The sequence below is a fragment of the Triturus cristatus genome, chromosome 4_1 (assembly GCF_964204655.1).
Source record: "Triturus cristatus chromosome 4_1, aTriCri1.1, whole genome shotgun sequence".
Taxonomy (NCBI): Eukaryota; Metazoa; Chordata; class Amphibia; order Caudata; family Salamandridae; genus Triturus; species Triturus cristatus.
In genome coordinates this window covers 1,236,775,986-1,236,799,251 of record NC_140585.1, presented here as the reverse complement: position 1 = coordinate 1,236,799,251, position 23,266 = coordinate 1,236,775,986, and the positions used below count along the sequence as shown (strand labels likewise).

Genomic DNA, 23,266 nt, shown 5'->3' with positions numbered 1-23,266 from the left:
AGCCCATGAACAGCCCTATCCCACCACCTTCCTTGTCATATTGAGAATAACTAAATCACTGCCCCAGGGCATGGGTACAGTTATTAAGGTATCATTGCACAAAATCCCAATTAAAGATATCAAATCCCTGTCAATCCCCAACTTTTCCATATTTTGACAACAGTTGTTCTGAGTCAAAGAATCAAAAGCCTGGCAAGCTCAAGCAATGCTACATAAAGATGCAAATGTTGCTGCTCTCGTATGTTAGACTGTTAGAACGCACGCTGAGCTGAAGCAGGGACGTCACCGTCACGTCACCTCACTAATAGTTTCTGGCGGTCCATGTGTGGGGAGGTGACCGCTATCTCACACTACAAAGCATACATCATTATTGCATTCACTGTACTCTCATAGCTGCCAAGGTTTCAGATTGCTATGTGTGACATTTTCATAATGCCAGTGTAATTATGTGTGACGTTTCAATGATTGTGAGTGACACTTTCTCACGAGCAAAATCAAGAAATGAAGATGAGGGAAACGGATAAATATCAGAAATTACACCCATTTGAGCAACAAGAAACTCTAAGAAGATCTTAAAACTGCAGCAAATCGCCAGAAATGGAAGGAAGGGCACTAACCAGAGACAGACTGTGTGACTGAATTCTCAGTGACAGAGACATTCCCCCCCCCCCCCCCCGAAATAAAACCTAGCACTTAAGTCCATGGAAAAAGCTAAATATCAGAAATGATGCCCTTTAAAACAAAACTAAGCCTTGGAAAGAATTTCAAGCGCTCCAAAACAAACTGAATTGCAAAGTTACTAAGCTACTTGCCCTTTCTAAGATTGGACCATTTCTGCCTTTTCCGTTTTCATATTGCTTTTCAAAAAATGTTTTTGGCTTTTATAAAAACAGAAGCGTTCAGGTCTTACAAACAATATGTTGCTTAGGCCGCTTGTGGAGAGCAGGACACCACGTGCGGATGACAACACTCTGAAAGATGAAAATTGACTCCAGAACTCCCAGCGCTTTTAGGTGACTTCTAGACGCCATAATGCACTGCAGAAAACAGCCTGTTGAAAATAAAATATAAATGTTTATACAAAAACGCCGTCATGGAGATCAGATGCAGTCAGAGCAAGTGCATAATGCGAGGGGTTTGAATCAATTTAAATGTGCTAGTGTCACTGCTAAACAATTTCAAAGCAGGCCGCCCTCTGCAACACGTCTAACTTGCATTAAAGTAATGAAATGTGAATGCAGAGCCCGCACACTGCCCAGATGAACAGAGGGGCTTCTTCACATATTTGTTTTCAGTTATGGGCTATCACAGGGCAACTATACCGACACACACTGGCAGGGCAGGCACTGACCATGTGATGTAATAGGAGCGGCAGCACTGTTGGTGCGCCAGCGCTAATAAAATGTAAAGTACACTGAAAAGAGAGATACCTCGCTGAGGTACAACTTACTTTAAATTTGAGTAACGTCAATTGTGCAAGCCGCACCTCGCTGCAACGACTCCCATTGCAGCAAGCACTGGCCCGGGCATGATTAAATTGTGTAGCTCAGCAGCAACTGCACAGGGGGGGCTGGTGTACTGCTGGGGAACAACTCCAGAGGCTGCTGTTGTGGGGCCACCTGCGCTTAAGGAAACCCTCGCTTCATGCCCCGGCGCCGCAGTAAAGGACACCACACTCCGTGTAACGGTCTCGGCGCGTAACTGCCTCGGCAGGCCGCGCCCCTTTATTTTTATATGCAGGCGTACGCCACGCTCGTGGCGTACGTATTGCGTAGTGACATTATGCGCTCTAGCGTCTAACGCTAGAGCGCTAACTGTAACATCCCTCTCCAACTTGGACAAAAAAATAAACCAAAGTCCATAACAGCCACTCACTTGCGTGGCAGGCAAAGTCTTTAAGGCGGCTGCTGGGCGTGGGGTTCGCTCTCAGACCATACCTGGCCGTGGCACGAGTGCCGGAGCTGGGTGGGAAGTTATTCGGGGCTTCACCTTCCGGGGGGGCGTGATGGCTCTGCTCTGGAGCGCCGCAGGCTCCACTGGATGTTAGTTCTGGTCCCAACTCTGGGGTTGAGATCTCTTCCGCCACTCCGCCCGGTCCCCGTTGGTCGCAGTCGGTGGCCTCCGGAATGCGTTTGAACCACGAGATGTTCCTGGTGGTCGACTCCACCCCTCTTTCTGCTGTGACCATTGTCCCCCGCCTCTGTGCCACGGTCCAGCTGCCTTGTTCATACCGGGGTCTGAACTTTCCTCCTGGTCTTCTGTCTTTCACGAGGACGCTGTCCCCTGGTCTGATGTCGCGGTCTCGACTGCCTCTGGCCCGGCTGACTTGTCGGTTGCGGTGCGCTCGCCTTTGAAAAGCCTCCTCCGCTTCGAACGGTGGGGGTACCCACCCAGGGACTGCGGGTAGCCCATCGCGGCGAGGCCCGTTGAGCATGAGGGACCACGGGGCTTGTTTTGTGGAGCAGTGGGGCGTGCTCCGATACTCTCCCAGGAATCGCTGGATTTCCCTCTCGGGGTCTAGTTGCTCCACTCCGGCTATTCGAATTACTTTATTCAGGGTCCTCATGAATCGCTCTACTTCTCCGTTGGCCTGCGGCCACTGAGGAGTGATTCGCCGATGTTGTATTCCCTGATGCTGAAGGAACTCCCGGAACTCATGACCGTGGAAGGGTGGCCCGTTGTCACTCTTCACCTCTGAGGGGCGCCCAAACATGGCAAACATTTTCTCCAGCGCTGGTCCCACGAACGTGAAGGCTGTAGATGGTAAAACTTCCACAATGGGATACTTCGAGAAATTGTCCATGACTACCAGCGACACTTTTCCGTTTGGGAGGCTCCCAAAGTCTATACTAATCTTGTCCCACGGGTATCTTCCTGGTTCTTCTGTTACGATGGGGGCCGGAGGCTCCGGGCCGCTCGTCACCTGGCACGCGGCGCAGCCTCTTACCACCTCGTCCACCATGCCGTCTAGGCCTGGGAACCATATCTTCGCCCTCATCCTGGTCTTCATCTTCTCCGTCCCTTGATGGCCTTCGTGGGCGATGGCTGTGGCTTGACGGCGTAGTGCGGCGGGCATGACGATTCTAGACCCTCGCAGGATGACCCCATCGCGGGTCATACTTAGTTCATTCCGCACTCGCCACATCTGCTGCAAGTCCTTCTTGTCCTCGTCCGCCCACGAGTTGGCGGTGTGCAGGAAATCAGCCCAGGACCCCTTCTGAAGAGCCCCCCGTGTCCTTGCCAGCACGGCGTCGTGCTCCCCGGCACGTATGATCTCTTGGATTGTTAGGATCCGAGGGCAAGTTAGAGCAGCTAAGAGGTCGATGTGCGCTTCAGTTTCCTCTTCCTCTTCTCTCCCGACCGGGGACGTCACCCCGTTTTCCGGGTGTCGTGACAGAAAGTCTGCCGGGTTCTTCGCACCTGGCCGGTATGTCACCTCCATCTGATATTGCTGTAGACCGATGGCCCACCTCTCGATCCTCGGGGGGGGGGGGGGGGTGCTGTCCCCTTGAACAGGGGCACCAACGGTTGGTGGTCTGTCACCACAGTGAACGGATGCCCGCAGACATACAGGTGGAAATGCCGGCAACCCCAGCGGATGGCGAGCGCTTCACGTTCAATCTGAGAATACCTCTGTTCAGTTGGGGTGAGCGCCTTGCTTGCGTACGCCAGGGTGGCCCATGTGCCTGGTTCTTGCTCTTGCGTGAGGACTGCGCCCAGTCCTACCGGGCTGGCGTCGACAAGCAGCTCTGTCTTCCTGGTCGGATCAAAGTAGACCAGAGTGGCCTGGTCCAGCAGCGTGGTTTTGATCGCACGGAATGCATCTTCTTCCTCTTGCCCCCAGCGCCACAGGGTGTCTGTCTTCGTGAGGCGTCGGAGGGGTTCCGCCGTGGTGGCTAGGTTGGGGATGAACCGCCCACAGTACGTGGCCATCCCAAGAAAACTGCGGACCTCTGACGCAGATGTCGGTGCTGGGGCGTTCTTGATGGCCTGGGATTTTCTTGGATCCACTTGAATGCCCTGGTTGGTGAACGTGTATCCGAAGAATTCGATGCTTTGTTGAAAGAACTGGCACTTCTCCTTGTGCAACGTGACCCCAAACTCTCTCAGCCTCATCAGTGTGGATCGGACTCGTCGGTAGTGTTCATCCACTGTTGTGGCGTGTATCAATATGTCATCACTGACATTCAGTACTCCTGGTAGCCCCTGCAAGATGTCTCTGATAGTGTTTAAGGCGTCGGTACCTGCGTAGCCCCAGGTGCGTGCTGAAGGTAGTGATGTACCTGCTCTCTTCGGCTAGCGTTAGCTGGTGGTACCCCGCGTTGAGGTCCAGTTTGGAGAACCACCGTGCTCCGTTAAGGTCTGCGATTATATCATCCATCGTGGGTGTGATGTGCCTCTCCCTTTTGATGGCCTTGTTGGGCAGCCTCATGTCGATGCATACTCGAATCTTGCCAGGTTGCCGGGGTTTTTCCGCTATTACCATAGGTGACACCCAGGGGGTGGGTCCAGTTACTGTCTCTATGACACCTTGCTCTTCCAACCTCCTCAGCTCCTCTTCTACCAGCGGGCGTAGGTGGAAAGGAATCCTCCTGTGCTTTAGCGCTGTGGGTGTGACTGAACGGTCAATGTGGAGCTTGACTGGTGGTCGTCGGATGTTCCCCAGACCGGTGAACAGCTCCGGAAACTGGTCCAGCAGAGTAGTCGTCTGGGATTCTTGCACCTTCCGGAGGAACGCGATCAACCCTAGGTCTTCGGCCGCGTGCCCGCTGAGGAGGGTGTCTGCCTCTTGATTGATCACATGTATGTCAATGGTGATCTCTGCGTCATCTGACTTCACTGGTACCGTCATCTTTCCTGCCAACGGCAGTGGCGTGTCACTTCCATGGGCATAAATCTGGGCTTTCGACCGTCGGAGTTCAGGCCTGGGTCGGAGGCGGTTGTATTGTTGCACTCCCATCACTGTGACTGACGCCCCTGTGTCGATCACTGCGTTGATCCTGGACCCAGCGACTAGGATGTCGCACCTCGGTTGCGGCCTTCTCGAGCTCTTGAGGGCTCTGGTGAATGAGATCAGGTACGTCTCCCCTTCGTCATCATCGGACTCCATCGCATCTTCCTGCAGGGCCTGCGCTTGCTTTCGCCCTGTGGACAACGACAGCTGGGATAGTTGTCTCACCATGGCTTTCTCCGGCCTCTTTCCTCTCCGATTCCGTTGTGAGGCCCGTTTGCAACAAACAGACGCAAAGTGGTTCATTACGCCGCAGTTGTCACACGCCTTCCCTTTCGCAGGGCATGTTCTGCCTTCGTGTTCATCATACCCGCAGTACCCACACGGGGCTGCAGGCTTCTTTGCCGCCGGCCGGCGGGAGGCTTCGCGCGTCTGGAGTGCGTCGGCCCGCTCTGTTTTGACCGTTACTCCTGATCCGGCGCCTCGCGTAAGCGCCACCTCAATCTCCTCCGCGCGGGCATCGGATAGATCATGGGACCGTGCCAGCACTAAAATGTCCGCCATCGGGATGTTCGGTTGGCGGAGGATGAGTGTCCGCAGCTTCTTGCTGCGTATGCCGCATATTATCTGGGCTCTGATCTCTTCTTTGGCTCTGTCACCCACGAGGTGCGTGTCAGCCAGCACCCTCAGTCGAGCGTGGAATGCATCCACCGACTCCCCTTCTTTTTGCCTCGCTTGGCGCAGTTTGAAATGTTCAAAGTCCGGGTTCAATTGGGGGTCGAAGTGCGCATTGAGGGCTCTCACGGCCGCGTCATAGTCATCCGCGTTCCCTGTGTTGGGGAGGTGCTTAAATAAGAGATAGACCTCTTCTCCTGCATAGTGGAGTAGTAGGGACCTTTTCACGGTGCCATCCGTCTCCCTGGTGCCCGCAAAATAGTTGTCTAGTCGGCCGATCCATGTCTGCCAGCGTGGGGCGGCAGTGGCGGGGTCAGCCGCTTCACTGAACGGCGGCAGGACGCCGGAAGCGGGGTGCAGAGGCATTGCCTGGGCGGGGCGCTCATCATCCCCCATGGCTCCCTGGGGCACAGCACAGCAGGAGGGAGGGCAGCGGGCGGAAGAGGCCGCAGAGATAGGAGATACTCACACTTGGTGCTGCAGGAGGACGTCAGGGCGCAGCTGGGGCACAGCAGGCAGACTGGGGCAGAGGGCTTCAGCACCCAGCCAGGGCACAGCAGGGGCACAGAGCTTGACAGTCCAGAGGCAAATTCGACAGCGCAGAGGCAGGGATGTTCATCTGCCAAGACAGGCTGTGTTTGGTGCACACGTGCACTCACCGTAGGGCAGAGGGGCCTGGCTGCACTGCTCGCGTGAGGCTGATCACATTCCAGCCGGCTCGACAGGAACACGTGCGTGCGCGCGGGACTGCCGCGGAGCGCGTCTTTCAGCTGGGGCACACGTGGTTGCTCTTCGCCTTCGTCGCCAGTGTTGTGGGGCCACCTGCGCTTAAGGAAACCCTCGCTGCATGCCCCGGCGCCGCAGTAAAGGACACCACACTCCGTGTAACGGTCTCGGCGCGTAACTGCCTCGGCAGGCCGCGCCCCTTTATTTTTATATGCAGGCGTACGCCACGCTCGTGGCGTACGTATTGCGTAGTGACATTATGCGCTCTAGCGTCTAACGCTAGAGCGCTAACTGTAACAGCTGCCACAGCCCGTGCGGAGTTCAGCTGATCCGCCGGTCGGGACCCACGGGTGTTTGACTGAAATAACAACTTGGACGGTCATGGTGTCAGTAGCGCACCGCTGCCATTGCCACTCCTAAGCCACTAGTTTATTTAAACTGCAGCCGCCGCTCCCCACTTGCGCCGTAGCGTACTTGAGGCGAGTGGGTCGACAATTCTTGTTCCGTTCAGTTGCACCCACCGATCTCATGCATTCTCAGCTACCATGAAATTACGGGAATTACACCTGTGAGTTTTTATCCATCGTTAAGTATTCGCCGGCAGTCATAATACTCTGCCCCACAGCGCAGGCGGCCCGGCCGTGCTGCATCGGGTGCGATCAGCCTTGCTGGGCAGCTGAGCCCCATGATTCTGGCGCCACCCGCTAACCGTTGAGTAGATGGCCTCCGACACCTCCAATAATTTCATTCCAAAATGTAACTCGGCGCGCACCCTGTCTGCAGGACGTGATGTTGCATCCCCACATGGCGCCACAACCAAGTTGCCATACATAAATTAACTGCGGGCAGCCATGCGGCGGGCAGGCCCCGCCCGGATCCCCAGGCAGCAGGGCAGATCAAAAGTAATATTGTAGCACTGAGAGCAGTGCACGTCAGCTCTTTAACTGTTAAATACTGAGCCTGCTGCCAAGTGAAGTCTGCTGCGGCCCGGGCTGGGCGCAGGGCACACAAGTGTCAGAGGCGCCGGCGCCTGATGCGTGATACTTGGCAGGACTGTACTCTGTAGACCCGGCCCTAAGAAATTAGTGCCGGTGCTAAGCACCGGCCCAAATTAAGCACTGGGGGGGGGGGGCACTGGAATTATGCAGCAATGGAGGACAAAATCATGTTGCAGTGTTGACTAAACTATACAGCAAAAAAAGACTGCAGCGTAAAGCTGTACATTTTCTGATACTTTATTATTATTACACATACTAACAGACTCTGCAAAGATATTGCCTCAGTACCAGTGTAACATACAAATGCAGCAGTGAGAAAGGTGACTAGTCAACCTTTTGCAAAGCAACACGTCACATGTTTTAGTAACTTTTGATCTGTTTGAGCTACAAACACATTTTTTGTTAAAATCGTCAGATTATGCAGCAGATAACGTATTATGTGGTCATAATTATATGGCAAACATTTGCAAATTAGGATGTTTCGCCATTCATGTTTGAACTGCTGGTGGTGAAAACAGAAACTGCATGGCTCGGGAGACTAATGGCTGTGATTCCACTTTTAAGCGTATTTGGGACATTCTGTGATTGGAAACGTATCCCACTTTGTGAATGTATTTTAATGTGAGTAAATGTAAATGTGTATGTGCTTATATAGCGCCGAATCACCCCTAGGGGTATCTCAGCGCTGTACTCATACCGCTGAAGGAACCCTTCCTGGCTTTCCGTGTGAAGTGTCCACTCCTGGGCACCCCCATGGTGAAGCCAGGCATCCCAGCGCTGTTGGGGCCGTTGTGGAGATTAAGCAAGCTATTGCCCAGAGTTGCAGCGTGGGACCCATGATTAGAATAGGCACTGAGGTGAAAATATACGGTCCAAGGAATTTATAGCCCGAGACCCTGCCGCGGCGGGAATCGAACCCTGGTCCCGGACCAGTGCTCTGCATCGAGATCTGCCGCTCCAACAATTGAGCCACACTTCTCCACAACTAACTCTTATTAAAGCTTAAACATGTGTATCCATTGGTTGAATTAAATAAAGGTAACTGTTATGTTATTGTATTGTGCACAGGAGCGTGGCATGGAATGCATGTTGTATTCTATGACGAGTTCCAGTCCAGGGCATCAGTTACTACGGATTTCTTGGAGTGGAAGCCGTGTTTCCTGGATCTTGCCTGTTACATATCGACCAGCTAATAAAGTTACATGTGGATACATTCTTGGCGAGCATTCATTCTTAAAAGTAACAAACTGTGACCGGTCAGTGAAATGCCAAACAAATACTAAGAATTGGGATGTTTTGCTCTTTCTGGCCACGCCTCTGACTCCGTCCACTGGTCCAATCCTCGGGTTATTCCCGCCGTCTGATTCTCCTCCCACAGTTCCCCTCTTTTTTTCCCCCACTTCGACCACTGGATACAACTGTTACATTTCATAAATGATACCCTCGACACTATTGTTCGACCAGCAACCCTTACCAGTTTATATTAAAAATCGGGCAATGTGACCCCGACCTGAAAAATACATTTAAATATGAACTAAGCAGTGGTCGAAGTGGGCGGGAACGGAGGGGCACGGCGTGCCCCTACTTATTTAATTTAACAAAGTTCATTCCCCTACTTCTTCATTTAAAAAAAGGGTCCCAGGATGACAGGAATGCTCTGAGTTAAAAAAATAAAACTACAGGATCATCCAGGCCGGTGTGCTGCATAGCGAGGAAGGCCTCTGCAGTTGCCAGGACCCCCTCCCCCTTCCCCACTGTATCTGTGGGCAGGGACCTGCCCAGAAACACTGTAGGAGCCGTGGGGCACTGGAGGAGCAATCAATCGGCACAAAAACCTGGCTACCTCTGATGGGCCCCGGCTGTGCAGTGATTTACACCTCATTTAGTGAGGAGGCCACCCACCTGCCCCCACTGTGACCAATACAATGGACACATTAGGAGCATTGGCGGCCCCGCCCTTAACCTCATCTGCCCTTTATTTTCCAGCTCACCCAGACTGACGATGCCACACGGAAAGGAAGAGGACTTCATGTGGAATTTGTGGCAGACTGTGCTCAAACCTTGGCGCTTTTTTAAAATAAATGTGGAAAATGTTTAATGTCTTATCTGCTGTTTTCCGTATTATATTTTATAAAATGTGTACTGCTTCTCTGTATATGTTCAGGGATGTGGTCTTTTTGAAAATACTGTTTACCCTTTTCTAAGGATATAACATAAAAGCAGCCGGAGGTGTCCATTTCTGTGACACCCGAGCACCAGAGCCCCTTGTGAACCCCATCAAGGGTCTAACTGTGAAAACAAATAAGCCCTGGCTCCAAGGCCGGGCTGGTGTACTGGGCATCTAGTTTTATTACTGGAGGCTGCAAAATAGACCCCCAGTAACAAAACCCGCAGGGCTGTCCAGCACAATGACTCACTTCTCACTCTCAAAAACGCAAATATCACTGCAGGATTCCTTGTAAGCCCAGCAGATTTCAGGCAACAATAAAAGAGTAAAGATTTATATCTCTGGTGGTTGATCTTCCTGTTGGAGAGAGATTGGAGTATTGTCTATTGCCAGTTTTGACCCATCCATTGTAGCGCAGAGGGTTAAAATGCCTGCTGCAAAGAACCTGTACCATACAAATCACAGAACTGTATTTAATGGGCAAAGCTCAGTGGGTTACTGCTTTTGTCATAGAGAGCTGCATGCAAACTGCATGGTGAGGGTTTGGAAGTTATGTTTTTTCCCCAGTCATTCATTATACTAATACTGCTAAAATTGGTTTGTTTGGGAAGAAATACATTCTTATTAGAAAATCCAACTACTGTGTTACATTTTGAACCCTCGGGTTGTGTTCCAGATCTTAAAAAAATGCCAACCAGAATTGATGGCATGTGAATCCTAACACCTTGTAGCCCTTTTTGTGTTGTAAGCATTTTCTAAACATTGATTTACACACGTATGATTAATTGTCTCTGTATGTGTGCATGATGTAAAGTGCTCCAAGTCCCTCACTGGTATGAGAGGCACTATAAAACAATTTAAATACATGTGAGAGAGGGGCAGTGGAGAGATGAGGGATGCTGTTGGAGGGTGATAGTAAGGGAATCCTTGAAGGGCTCCAACAAGATTGTCTTATCCTGGTGCACCGTAAGGTCATCATTTACTGTTCTCTAAAAGCTAATACAATGGAATACATAATACAATGTGTTGTAGAATGCACCATTTATGTAATTGTTTCCATTTTCTAGGGGAGAGAACACCCTCTCCCCGTGTCTCTTTTGCAGTCATCAGGCTTGCTTGCTGCATTCGCATGCATCACACTGTGCAGGGGATGGACACAAATTTGCCAGGGCTGCTTTGGGTTCCCAGTTTGGCCCTGTCTGACACCAAATTAAAAGTGCCCCATTTAGCAAATGAGATATCTAAACAAGCATTGGCAAAGCCAATAGGTCTTGCCTTTGGGACCTCTTAGGTTTGTGATTTTGTTTTAGCAATGCATTACAGCCTAACTAATGTACGATTTTGTCACCACAAAAAATAAAGTTGGATGTATCCTTCACTTCCAGAATGAAAATATAATTTTGCCTTTTACCCTCAAGAGCTCTTTCAAGTTTTTTGTGGGTAGGAGAGTTAGCAAGCCAGACAGTTCAAAAGGTATAGTTAGCAGGACACTTGAATACATAATGTCGATGTTTGAGCAGCTTGCTGGCTGACATGAATGTGGAGGAGCCCTGTGGGTTTCTGTGAGTCAGATCAGATTTTCCTCAAGAATCCCTTAATCTTCTGAGCCCTGCTTATGCCCTTCCTTGCTGTCCACGAGTACACCAAAGGCACACCTGTGTACACTAAGAGCACAGTTTTCATGTCCTCAACGTTTGAGGCAAAAAACACTCATTGATTTCTAAACAAGGAGTGTAAAAACTAAAGTAGCCATGTCGTTCCTGCTTATTTCGCACGCTTTACATAATCTTCCTGTGCCTATGAGTGTTTGCTTTTTCCAGGATGTTGTTATTTTTTCCAGGCAGTGAGTAACTTGAATTGAGTCACAGCCAGGTGTTTATAATGGGGCAGAATTGGGTTGTAGCTGAAGGCAGTGCAAGTGTCTCTCAGTGGGATAGAAGGGTGCTCAGGGAGGATAGGATGTGGCACTATGGCCAGAGCTACCAAATCTGGAACTGGGGAATCGGGCTTCATGACCAGTCCACCAGACCACTCTCCTGAGGGAGCATATTCCCCTACTAGACCTTAGAAGGCCATACTAGACCATAGAAGCCCTGGTCTCTAAGCACCAGCAAGTGGACCCTACCGGTGGCCAGTGTGGGTTAACCTTGAAGGCCTGTCCATCACAATCCATACTGAACTTCACCTACAGTCTTGCGGGTAGGCCTACGAAGCAGCACACCCTAGAACAGCAGTGACTTTGTCACTGAGGTCACAGGACCCTTGAGGCCAGTCCGCCTCACACATTGCTGCCTCCATTGGCCTTGTTCCAGCAGTATTAATGCAACTCACCAGCGATTGGCAATGCAGGATTTGCATGCACACCAGACTAAGGGGCATGTTTACAAGGGCCTTGCGTCATGCTTGCACCGCGGAACGTGGTAAATGCACATCACAAATCTGCAAGTCATATTTATGAAGCCACGCAAAGTCACTTTGCATGGCTTTGAATGGTTTCATAAATATGGAGTAATGCAACACAGCGCAAATTGCTGCTTTGACTTACTCTGCACAAGGGAGGCGTTGCAGTGGGTGTTCCCACTCAACTCTCACGTTTTTTATGCATTATGCATTCCCAGATTTACAAGGACTTGTAAACCTGGGACTGATTCAAAATCTTACGCCTCCCCAAGGGAGGCACAACAAGGAGAAAAATCTTTATTTCTCCCTGTTTTCCTCTTTCTATATGTGCAGCACTCATACAAAGAAGAAAAAGCCTCTCAGGTTTGCTTTTGTGCACAAAAACAATGCTGCATGCAACGGAGGTACCCTTGCACCATGGTGCAAGGGTGCCTGCGTTGGCGCTAGGCTGACGAAACGGCACCAGCACACTTGGAAAGGGCAGGAATGCACCGTTTTGGATAAAGACGGTGCATTTCTGCCCTTTCCCTGTAACGCAGGGCAGCACAGCAAAGTAACTTGATGCGTTGCACCACCATTCCCGTAAATATGTCCCTAAATTCTCAAACTTCACGGTGTCTCTTTGCTTTAAGCAGCAAGCACTTTTAACATGTGCTGCCTGCTTTTAGGCCGCTGCAATTACGCAGTAATGGAGGGCAAAATTATGTTGCAGTGTTGACTAAATTATGCAGCAATGAAAGACTGCAGCTTAATGTGGTACATTTTCTGATACTTTGTTATTTTGAAATTTGTACACATACTAACAGTGTCTGCAAAGCTTTCGCCTCATTAATAGCAGCCCTGAGAACGTGACCAGTCAACCTTTGTAAAGGGCCCTCCACTTCACAGCAACACAAGTCACGTTGTTTTGATCCATTTGAGATACAAACACATTTTTAGGTAAAACCATCAGCTTATGAAGCAGATGGTGCTTTATGTGGCAAACACGGCAGAGTTATAATTATGTGGAAAACATTTGCAAACTAGGATATTTTGCCATTCATGTTTGAACTTTTCTCATGCAGTCTCTGGTGGGTGGTATTCCTAGACACCTACAGTGCTCATGGAGAGACAAAGGAGGAAGGTGCCTAATAGTGATTGCAGAGGATAGTAGCCTGTAGGGGAGAAAATAACTGATTGAAATAATCTGAGGACCACTACCTATTTTTGACTCTACCAATGTTTGAGTCTCATAATTTCAGAATTGATGCATTTGCAATTCTGATTGCTATCTAACTTGAGTGGTAATTACACAAGCTACTCATAAAATAGTTGTATCTCATTCATCTGATACTGCTAAAAGCATCTGCAAAACCAACAGGTCTGGGTTGTTTTAGAGTGCTAGGTCTAGATACAATAACAGGAAACTAAGAGGCATCTAATTCTGGCTTCATGACATGTTGCGTGAAGCATGTAAAAACACATGAATACAATTTTGCATTGACCGTGGGGCACAGAATGATGTCATCAACAGTGCTCCCCAACACGTGTGGCTTCCTGTCATCGAATCTAAAGCCAAATGTTATGTTCAGAAATGGTTAGAAAAAGGAAGGAGAAGTGCTAATGAAAGAAACTGCATGGCTCGGACACAAATGGCTTATGATTCCACCTATATGCGTATTTGGGACATTCTGTGATTGAATACGTATCCCACATTGTAAATGTATTTTAATGTCAATAACTCATATATTAAACCTCAAATAAACGTGTATCTATTGGTTGCATTAAATAACATTATTAACCCCTTCCATGCTGGACGGATTCCCCTGCTGTGCTGATCTTTTCCTGCGCGGGCGTGGTCATGACGGAACGGTTCCGTCATGAGCACAGCTCAACCGTGGCTCATGACGGAACCGTTCCGTCATGAGCACCGAAGGGGTTAAGCTGTAACTCGTCAGTGAAATGCCAAACATACTAAAAATTGGGATGTTTTGCTCTTTCTAGCCACACCTCTGACTCCGCCTACTGACCCAATCCTTGGAATATTCCCGCCCCCTGATGCTCCGCCCACAGTTCCCCTACTGTTTTTTTCCAGCAATAACTTCTGGCCCTTACACGGTCTGTGCCCACGGCACCGAAAACAGAAACGAGAAATATATGCGACCACGTGTGCAGAAGGGCGTGGCACCGCAGGTGCTACAAGGGAGGACTGAAAATGAGCTCCTCCTCCACTGCCCACGTCCCGCCCCCCTCCAGGAAACACGTCGAGGCGATCTGGACAGAGTGCAGGGACGTTTAAAACAATATGCTGTAGTTACTGTTGCCGCATGTATTTTGAGAATCCCTTAAACACACCTCGTCACCCGCACGCGCCTCACTTCCTTAAATTGTAAAGCACCTGTAAATTAAACGGACCCCTGCATTGTCCGACAAGCACGACCCCCCCCCCCCCCCTGCATTGTCCGCCAGGCACGACCCCCCCCCCCCCCCCCCCCGTCGTACCTTTCTCCTCACCTTCACTGTCGATCCTCCTTCTTTAGGGTGAACAGCGGCTGAAATGTTTGTGCCAGGTCGTTCCTCGGAACGTTTTTGAGAATGGAAATAGTTTTGGCGCCACAATTTTCTCCAAGACTTTCTGCCAACAGGTTTGCGAGCTTCTCTCTCGTGTCGGCTTCGTCCAGTAGTCCCTGAGGGATGTGCGATTGGGCGTAAAACTTGAAAATGCTAAGCTGCGTTTTAGTGAGCTCCTGAAGGATTTTAAGCAGTACCCGCCTGTTCTCCATACTCCTTCTTCAGCCACATCCGATCTTCCGGTGTGTCTAAACTGGCAGACAAAGGCTTCGCGCTGAACTTGTTGTGGGTAATTTCATTTTCACTTTCGATCTCTCGTCATGGCTTCTCCGCCCTCAAGTACAAGGGCGTGGTAGATTGCCTTTCAGCAGGGTGGCGGGCAGCATACTGACAGTACCAGGCCGAGGTGTAACGAAATAGCGAGGCTGTGCTTTTGGACGCCTAATGGGTGTATGTATACATTCTTGTGACTTCAGTGTAGGTATGTTTAAAAAATGTTTTTCGAGCATACATTCAAACTTTTGGAAGTGGAAAAGACGAAGATTTTGAAAAACAAACGGTGTAGTTTACTTTACCAATTGACTTGCTTTGAAGTGGAGGACGTTTTAGACACCAACTTTAGCTTTAAAATCGGGAGTCTCCTGCATGAATATAGTGTATTCAAACTTAACAATAAAACCTTAGCCCCACCCCCAAGGAGCTGATGACATGCAGTACTTGTCCCTCACCTATCCCCCTCACAAGGATTCTGCACTACCTAGCGACTTGCAGCAGAGCTATTCCCAGATTAAACAAATCTTAAAGCTCTGGGTTCAGACTAATGTGTAGAGGTGGGCGAACCAACAAATGAACAAGGAGAGCAGAGACAAGGGTCTTAGAGCCCGTGTACAAGCCGTGCCAGGGATGCAACTAGGCCTGAACTTCGGGGTGCTAACACTTCAGACCAGGGCTGGCGCTTGCACTGGTCGCACACGGTGCAATATTTTTTTGGTGCGCCCCATTTCCTCCTTTTCCATTAATTCCCTCCGTACCACTATGCAACAATGCACCTCATCTCTCTATAGCACCTTTCTGACAAGCATTTCGTTTTTTTATAGCGCTACTCCTAGTACACCCACACTCATTTCTGTGATCTGTGTGGTACACGTTCTTTGTAGCAGCCACATTAATCCTCTGCACTGTGTGGGTGGCAGGAGTGCCCATGTGAGTGCACGGTAAGCGATGCAACAGTTTGAGAGTAGGGTAAGAGGAGTGACTGCATGGTGAGTGAGGTGACCATATGGTGCGGATGTGAGTGGGATGAATGAATGCATGGTGAGTGATGGGCTTGTTTGAGTGAGATTGAGCAATGAGGGTGACTGGTGGGTGAAGTGTAACATGAGTGCAGGTGAGTAGTGGGTTTGTGTGACTACAGGGTGGGGTACAGGGTGAACAGCGCAAGTGCATTGTGAGTGCAGAGTGATCGCTGTGAGTGCAGGGTGAGCGGGTGAATGGTGTGAGTGCATTGTGATCACTGTGAGTGCAGGGTGAGCATGAACTGAAGGGCGAGAATACCGGGCACACGCCAAGGGTTTAGTCACCCTAAGGTCAGTACCCTATTGGCTACTGACTTCAAGATCACTAACAAGCCCCCTAAATTCAGTATTTAGGGGGCAGCCCTGAACCAAGAAGACAGATTCCCACACCCTAAGAAGAAGAAGGACGAAAGAAGATGCCCAGCTGAGAAGACTGCAGAGAAGAACTGACTTGGCCCCAGCCCTACGGGCCCGTCTGCAGTTTCCTGAGATCCTGCGCCAAGTCACATTGTCCTGCAGCCAGTGTCCTCCAGAACCCTTGGGAGGACTGACTGTCTTAAACAAAGACCTGATCGCCTGTGAACAGCAGCTCTGTTAAAAAGAAACTCCCAAGACAGACTCTGAGCCTGCTGAGGACAAAGAAACCAGACGCCTGGAACCACCACTCACCCGACACCTACGGCCCAAGTCTGGGTGGTCCACCGGTCCCAGCAAAGTCACCTACGGCCCAAATCTGGGTGGCCCACCGGTCCCAGTGAGGTCCCCTAGCGCTCCAGAGTCCAAGTCCACTGCGGGATGACCCCTTCGGGACTCCTCAATGTTGCCTGCAACCTTTGCACGGAGACCACCCCAACCGCGAGTGGCCCGGTATGGCGAAATCCGACCTCGAAAGAGACACGTGCATCCAGCCGCCCTGCGCCCTGGAGAAGAGAACCTACCTGAGGTGCTCCTACGTCCCAGAGCCCTCCAACTTACCTGCCCAGCTGTTGGTTCCTCCCGGAAGTCTTCTTGGACCAAACCTGCAGCTAAAAAACAAAACGGGCAATCCCCATTGAGAACAAAAGGGCACCAAACGCCAAAACAGCACCCTGCACTTGGCCGCCCCTGTGGGTGCACCAACTTGTGTGCTAACTCAGACCCCCCTTTGCCCTGAGCCTAACACCAGGAGCTTTGCTCCCACAACCTTGTGGCCTGCTTGTGAGCAGCCACCAACCGGAGGCCCACTATCCCTCATTGGATAACATTGGGCCTCAGCATTCTACACCCGGCCACCCTAGTGCCACTGAGGGTGTTCTGAGAGTGCATCCTTGAACCCCAGGATACAAATTCCCACAAACCAGTACTTACCTGCAAACCGATAACTTCATTTCCTCCCATGGTATTGCATTGGATGCTTTTCCTTGAAAAAGCCTGTAAGAGTGGAGTTGGTTTGTATGAAACATTGAAAAACTGCATATGTGTAAAAACTGAATTGCTTACCTTTTGTCTAGGAAATGTCTCAGTGTGATATCTAGACATATCACACTGATTAGCAAAAGTAACTTAAAAAGTAATCTAAAAAGTAACGTGCACAGTAATCTGTAAAGTAACTGAAAAGTAATTTCGAACTGTTGACTTACCTGTAAATCAACCAATTGCATTTGAACCTGCATTCAACTGTAAATCACTACATAAGATTTTGCAAAATATTATTTCACTTACCTGCACCAAGCCTGGCTTGGCTTTAGAAAATAAAATAACTAAATAATATTTTTATACAAATAAATTGGTCTGAGTTTAGTCTTTGAGTGTGTGACGATATCTTGCCTGAGTGTGTACAAGAAATTCTTATTCAATTATCAAGGAGAGAGAGAGAGAGAGAGGACTGGGTAGCCAGTCCGTATCCCCAGGTTTAGTATGTGAAATCAAGAGAGGACTAGCCTATTTGGTGAGTGATACAGGACTGAGGACTGTATGGGAAGGGAAAACTGTTTAGTTTCCTTATGAAGCCCTCACCCACCAACCTAGTTGGTGGCATGCTTCAACATCGGGCCCACCCAGTGCTAGCGAATGTGTCCCGCGTGTGCTTCAATGCCTGTATTACAGCGGAGCTGGTATTTTACGGAGTGTGCAGTGTGGGTGATGTGAAAGTTTAAAAGCTATACAGTGCTCCCAGTGACCCAGGGGGGTAATCTTTAATGTCTGGGCCTCTGGTAGCGTTAAAAAACAAGGCAATGAATGTAGGTGGAGTTAAAGAAATTCTTAACACTACCCTCTGATAAAGCCTTACTGCTTGCCCACACTACCACAAATAGAGTAAGGTGCTATCTACTTTTACCTCTGCCTACCTTTGGGGATCCACTGGATTCTGTGCACACTGTACGTCATTCATGTAGAATGGCAGATAGAAAGTGGCAGAAGTGAGAATTTGATGAAGTCAAAGATTTTTGCAGGAAGCAACTGCAGCTCCATAAGAAACTGGAAAAGGTAAAAAGATGCATTAAATTAATAAAATAATGGAAGCCGTCACATCCAGCTCCTAGGGAGTTCAGCTGGCTTACTTATCCATCGGTCATCTTTCTGATGGTATTGCCGTCTCAATACTTGGTGGACAACTGGGACTATTGCCTTTGAACACAAATTCATTTTAATCCAGCCAAAAAAATGATTAGTCTCTAGTCAAGAGGTCTCACCTTTTCTCCCCATCTCTGTGTGTGAGCCACTTCCCAGCAGTATATTGTGGTATCTGCCCCTCGTTGTGGCAAGAGGATGGCAGTTGAAAACAGCTGTTGTGACTGTACCTTAAAAAAGAGTGTCTTCCAATGGGTGACTCAAGTAAGTTTAGAGCAAATTCCTATTTTCCAGTATTGACCAATGTTAGAGGGAGTGGTACATGAAATGATACAGCAGCATGTTGGTAAGTTTCACTTATACGCGGTAAATGTAAATCAGGGTTTAGCTGGGGTATGGCACAGAGGCAGTCTTTTGTTGGACCCGTCAGTGGCCTATTATACAATAGACTGCTCAGTTCTTCTGGAAAGGGTGAATCAGCCGTTGTCTCCCAGGGGCCTACTGTACGCACCCAGATAAGCACATGGGAAATGGAGGAGAGAATTGAATGCTGTCTTCTTCCCAGGGAAGATTAGACGGACTGCACATGGACAGGGGAGCAGTTTCTTGGTCTCGCACATGCGTACTAGTCACGGAGAGGGCAAAGCATGAAGCATGTGTTTTTCAGAAGACACTGATCACTTGGTGTGCAGCAACTATTAATCTTACTCTGATGACATCCTGCTAACAATGAAAAACCCAGATGTTCACCTCCAATCAATAATATTGGGTGTGGGGTGGCGTAGCCTGGCGCCGACCAAGATGGATGCAGAGAAAAGGAGCTCCGATGAGCCCTTCTGCCCGAGACCCACCATCTGTAACGAATCCGTCACCTCACCGACCGCAGCTCCCAAGCAGAACGTGGAACGCAGTGCGACCCAGAACAGGCTGAACCTGCGCCTCTTAGCCGGAACAACAACCTCCAACGAGAGCGAAAGAGCGAGTGCGGGCCTATCAGCAGGACGTGGCCTGACTCTGTGCACTGCACATGCTGCTGGCGGCACCCAAGAGCCTGCAGGTAGGGGCTAGGGTGGAAGCTCAAACCCCCGGGAAGACACTTGCAACTTTTCTGGTGAGACCTGGGAGCACCCTAAGGCGGAGGCCCCTGGCCCCCAGCAAGAGAGGCACTGCAAGGTGAGGAGCTGGGAGTTGAAGAGAAGTGCCTCCCCCTGGCCGTAAGAGGGCACCCATTTAGGAGAACAGCGCAGAGGGCTGAAAGGGCCAAAATCGGATTGCAGAGGGTGGAGATTCATTTCAGCCCCCTGTACAGAGAAGGAGGAGTGGCAGGGCCTAATCAGCGAGGCCGCCGGGACATCTAACCCACGTGGGGTGTCCCAGTCAAGGCCCTACACAGGGAGGCCACGCCGGTGGATCCAAGCGGACAGGACTGCGGGAGGAAGGGGCCCAAACAGGTACGCATGGCACGAGGGCAGTGGAAGGTGTGGCCCGACTCAGCATACCACGCATGCCACTGGCAGCACCCAAGAGCCTGCAGCTAGAAGCCAGTGGGAGGCAGAAGCCTGAACATCCAAGGAGGCGGCAGCCCGGTCCGGGAGCCGCGTTGAGTTCCCCTGTAAGATCCGGAAACACCCTGAGGCGGAGACCCTTGGCCCGCAGCGAGAGAGACACGGTTAGGTGGGGAGCCAGAAGCCGAAAAGGTGTGCCACCTCCTGACTGCAGGAGGGCACGCAGCCGGAAGGGAACAGTGTAGAGGGTGAGCAGGGCCAAATCTGGACTGCGAGAATAACAGCAGAGGCCAAATGGGCCGAACGTGGAGACACACTCTGGCCTTTCTGCGCAGTGAAAGAGGATCAGCCCGGCCTGACCAGGGATACCACCCGATATCCTGACCCACGCGAGGGGCCCTAGTCAAAGCCCACACAGCGAGGCTGCACCAGGGGGATCCAAGCGGACAGGACTACGCAAGAGCCAGCAAGGAAGTGCTCAAAAGCTGGTACGTGAGGCGACATGAGGGTAATGAGGGCCCTGAGAGCGTTGTCCTGGCCAACGGGTGTTGGGAGCTGAACCCCGAGAGAGGCCTTTTCAGGCTGCAGGAGATCAGCACGAGGATGCCACTGAAAAACTAGCAGGCCAGAGATGCCGGGAATGACAGAGCAAGCTAATTGGGGACTACTCTGCACGGGTGGGGCCCTAAATGGGAGCACAGCTGCAGAAGCTCCCAAGATCCTTGGAGACATGAGCAAGAGGGGAATCCTTCCTGGACACCCCTGGTTGCCTTGTTATGGGCCAGGAATTCAAGGGAGGAGACAGGAGAAGTTATAGCGAGACTATTAGCAAGCGCCCAGTCCCTAACAAGATGGTAAAACCCATGGGGCAGGGACCTCATCAAACGAACAAAATGGATAAATATGCAGTCCCCAGGCAACACCTGAAGGAAGTGGGTCAACTCGCGGACACAGTGAACCCTCGGGAGCTTTCCCTCTGGGCAGGCATGGCAACTATACAAGGCCTCCCTGGAACCCAAAATAGACGCAGTCGCAATAGATATGGCGCAGTTACAGACAGACTTTCAGAAGATGTCAGACATGGTCAGAATGGCAGAGACCCACATCCAAGAACTCCAAACCACCTCCAAGTCCCTGGAAGAACAGCTATGCAAACTGTTTAAGTAGCAAGACCTATTAGAAGCGCGAGTAGAAGACTAGGAAGGGAGGTCGAGACACAACAATATACAGATTGTGGGAGTGCCAGAGGAGGCGGAGGCCCAGAGCATAGACCTATTCGTGGAAGACCTGATAACTACACACCCCCGACCCAAACACCTATCAAAATTTTTCTCAGTAGAGAGAACTCACAGAACTCCGATCCAGCGGCCAGGCACTGGGGCCCAACCACGCACCATAATAGCCAGGATCTTTAATAATAGAGACGGCTACGCGATTCTACAGGTAGTTCGAGCACAGGGAGATCTAAAGTACAAAAACACGACGGTCCGTTTCTTCCCAGATTTCACCGTACATGTCCAGAAGCAGAGGAACAGCTTTGAAGAGGTCAAGAGAGCGCTTAGAGAAAAGGCCTTGAAATACACAATGCTATTCCCAGCCAAACTGCGAGTCCTGGCAGATGGAAAGTCCTGGTACTTCCATTCACCAGCGGAGGTCTGGAACTGGTTGGACAGGTGGCGCACACAGGGACGCAGAAGTCAAAAGGGACTAAACAGAGTGCACCCCGCAACGATTGCGTTGGAGACTCCCGAGTGGCGACGATGCTTCAAGAAACGACGACCTCCGCCCATTCATAAACACTGAGAGACTGGGCCCACGGCTCTGGATTTGTTACTGGGGAGGGGAGGCGGAAAGCAACTGAGATCAAAAGACATTAAAGGGCTGGAATTGTTCCTACTGCACTGGCCTAGCTCTCGGGGCAGAACAAACAGAGAAAGGAGGCAGGACATCGGGGGTCAAGAGTAGAGGGGACCGAGAATCACCCGATCACTTGAGGGTCAAAAGGTGACCGGGGTCATGGGAAACGCAAGACGGGTCGGCCAACCTCCCCTAACATGGTTATGTTTCAGTTGAGGGCGACAGGTGCTCTGCATGTTGGGTGGCGGGCAGTTCTAGTCTCACGGGGCAGGGTAGAAGGGAAGGGGGAGTTGAAGGGAAAGTTCAATTTTATATAGTATAGTAGTAGACATAGGGAACACAGAGAGTCCGGAGCAAACATGTGCCACGGGCAAGGGACACGAGTCTATATCCATCAGTGAGACCGAGACCCTCCCAAGAACAAGGTTTTAACCATCCCAAGATGGGGTCACTCAACCAGTCTACACTAAAGTTTATGTCCTGGAAGGTTAATGGACTGGGATCCAGGATCAAGTACACACTGGTACTGCAATACATAAAAAGGCAAAAGCCTGACCTAGTCTTCCTTCAAGAAACCCACCTGAAAGGACAATCCTGTAAAGCTCTAGATAGGTGGGGATATACTCTAGTGGCACACAAGGGTTACTCTTCAGGATCGCGAGGCCTAGGTAACCTCTCTAGGTCAACAACAGCATACATCCTTGGCAAGACCTGGAGAGACCCGCTGGGAAGATTTGTGCTCAACACTGATAAATGGGAGGGACAGACTTTGAACTTGAGCTCAGGGTCACAGGGAGACACCCTCTCCTCCCTGGGAGCGGCACTCCTTGAATTACCCATAGGCTTCTTGATACTGGGTGGGGACACGAACGACGTGAAGTCCGCAGGAACAGACAGATGGCCAGAAAAAAGAGACAGTAGAAAAGAAGCCCCCCCTTAAGTCCTTCATAGAAGCAGTGGGTTGGGCAGACCTATGGAGGTCTCATAACACAACACAACGTCAATACACACACTTATCGGCGCGCCATGGTAGCCTCTTGAGACTAGATATGTGCTTACCCTCAGGGACGGAACAGGGCATTTTTGTGACACAACATCTGGCACGGGGCATTACTTATCACTCCCCAATGGTCACCGAATTCCTGAGTCAGGTGGTAGACAATGTCCTACTGTCTCGACTGGCATCCTGGCACCTGAGAGACAGGAAGCTGAAGGATCAGCTGATGGAGGGCACACAACGAGGGGTCTGTGACATCAAGCTGTACCCTCTGGTAGGCATATAAAGTTTTTGATACGGGGAGAACTCCAGGTTCTAATCGGGGTGAAGACAAAAGAAAACAGGCTACGTTACCAAACACCAGAGGGGGACATTAAAGACCAAAAGACAAAAATACTAGGGGAGGAGACCAGGTAAGAGACTTAACACACAGAACTGCGCCTTCGACAGCAAGAGCTGCGAGACATAGCAGAAAATGCAGCTAGAGCTCACACCCTGGCGATCCTAAGAATGCTGTACAAGGTGGGAGACAAAGCCACCAAGCTAATTGCCTGGAAAGACAATATAGAGAGAGGCAGAAGCTGGGTATCGGAAA

At 50.4% G+C, this 23,266-nt stretch overlaps 1 protein-coding gene across 1 annotated transcript in view; it reads right to left on the bottom strand.

Moving 5' to 3' along the window:
* LOC146856489 (uncharacterized) overlaps positions 1 to 14,784 on the bottom strand; it is a 126,271-nt gene extending 111,487 nt beyond the window's left edge. The window contains exon 1 of the mRNA XM_085654648.1: positions 14,411 to 14,784. The gene's annotated coding sequence lies outside the window, so the exon portion shown is untranslated. The remainder of the gene's footprint in view (positions 1 to 14,410) is intronic.
* Between the last annotated feature and the right edge of the window lie 8,482 nt (positions 14,785 to 23,266).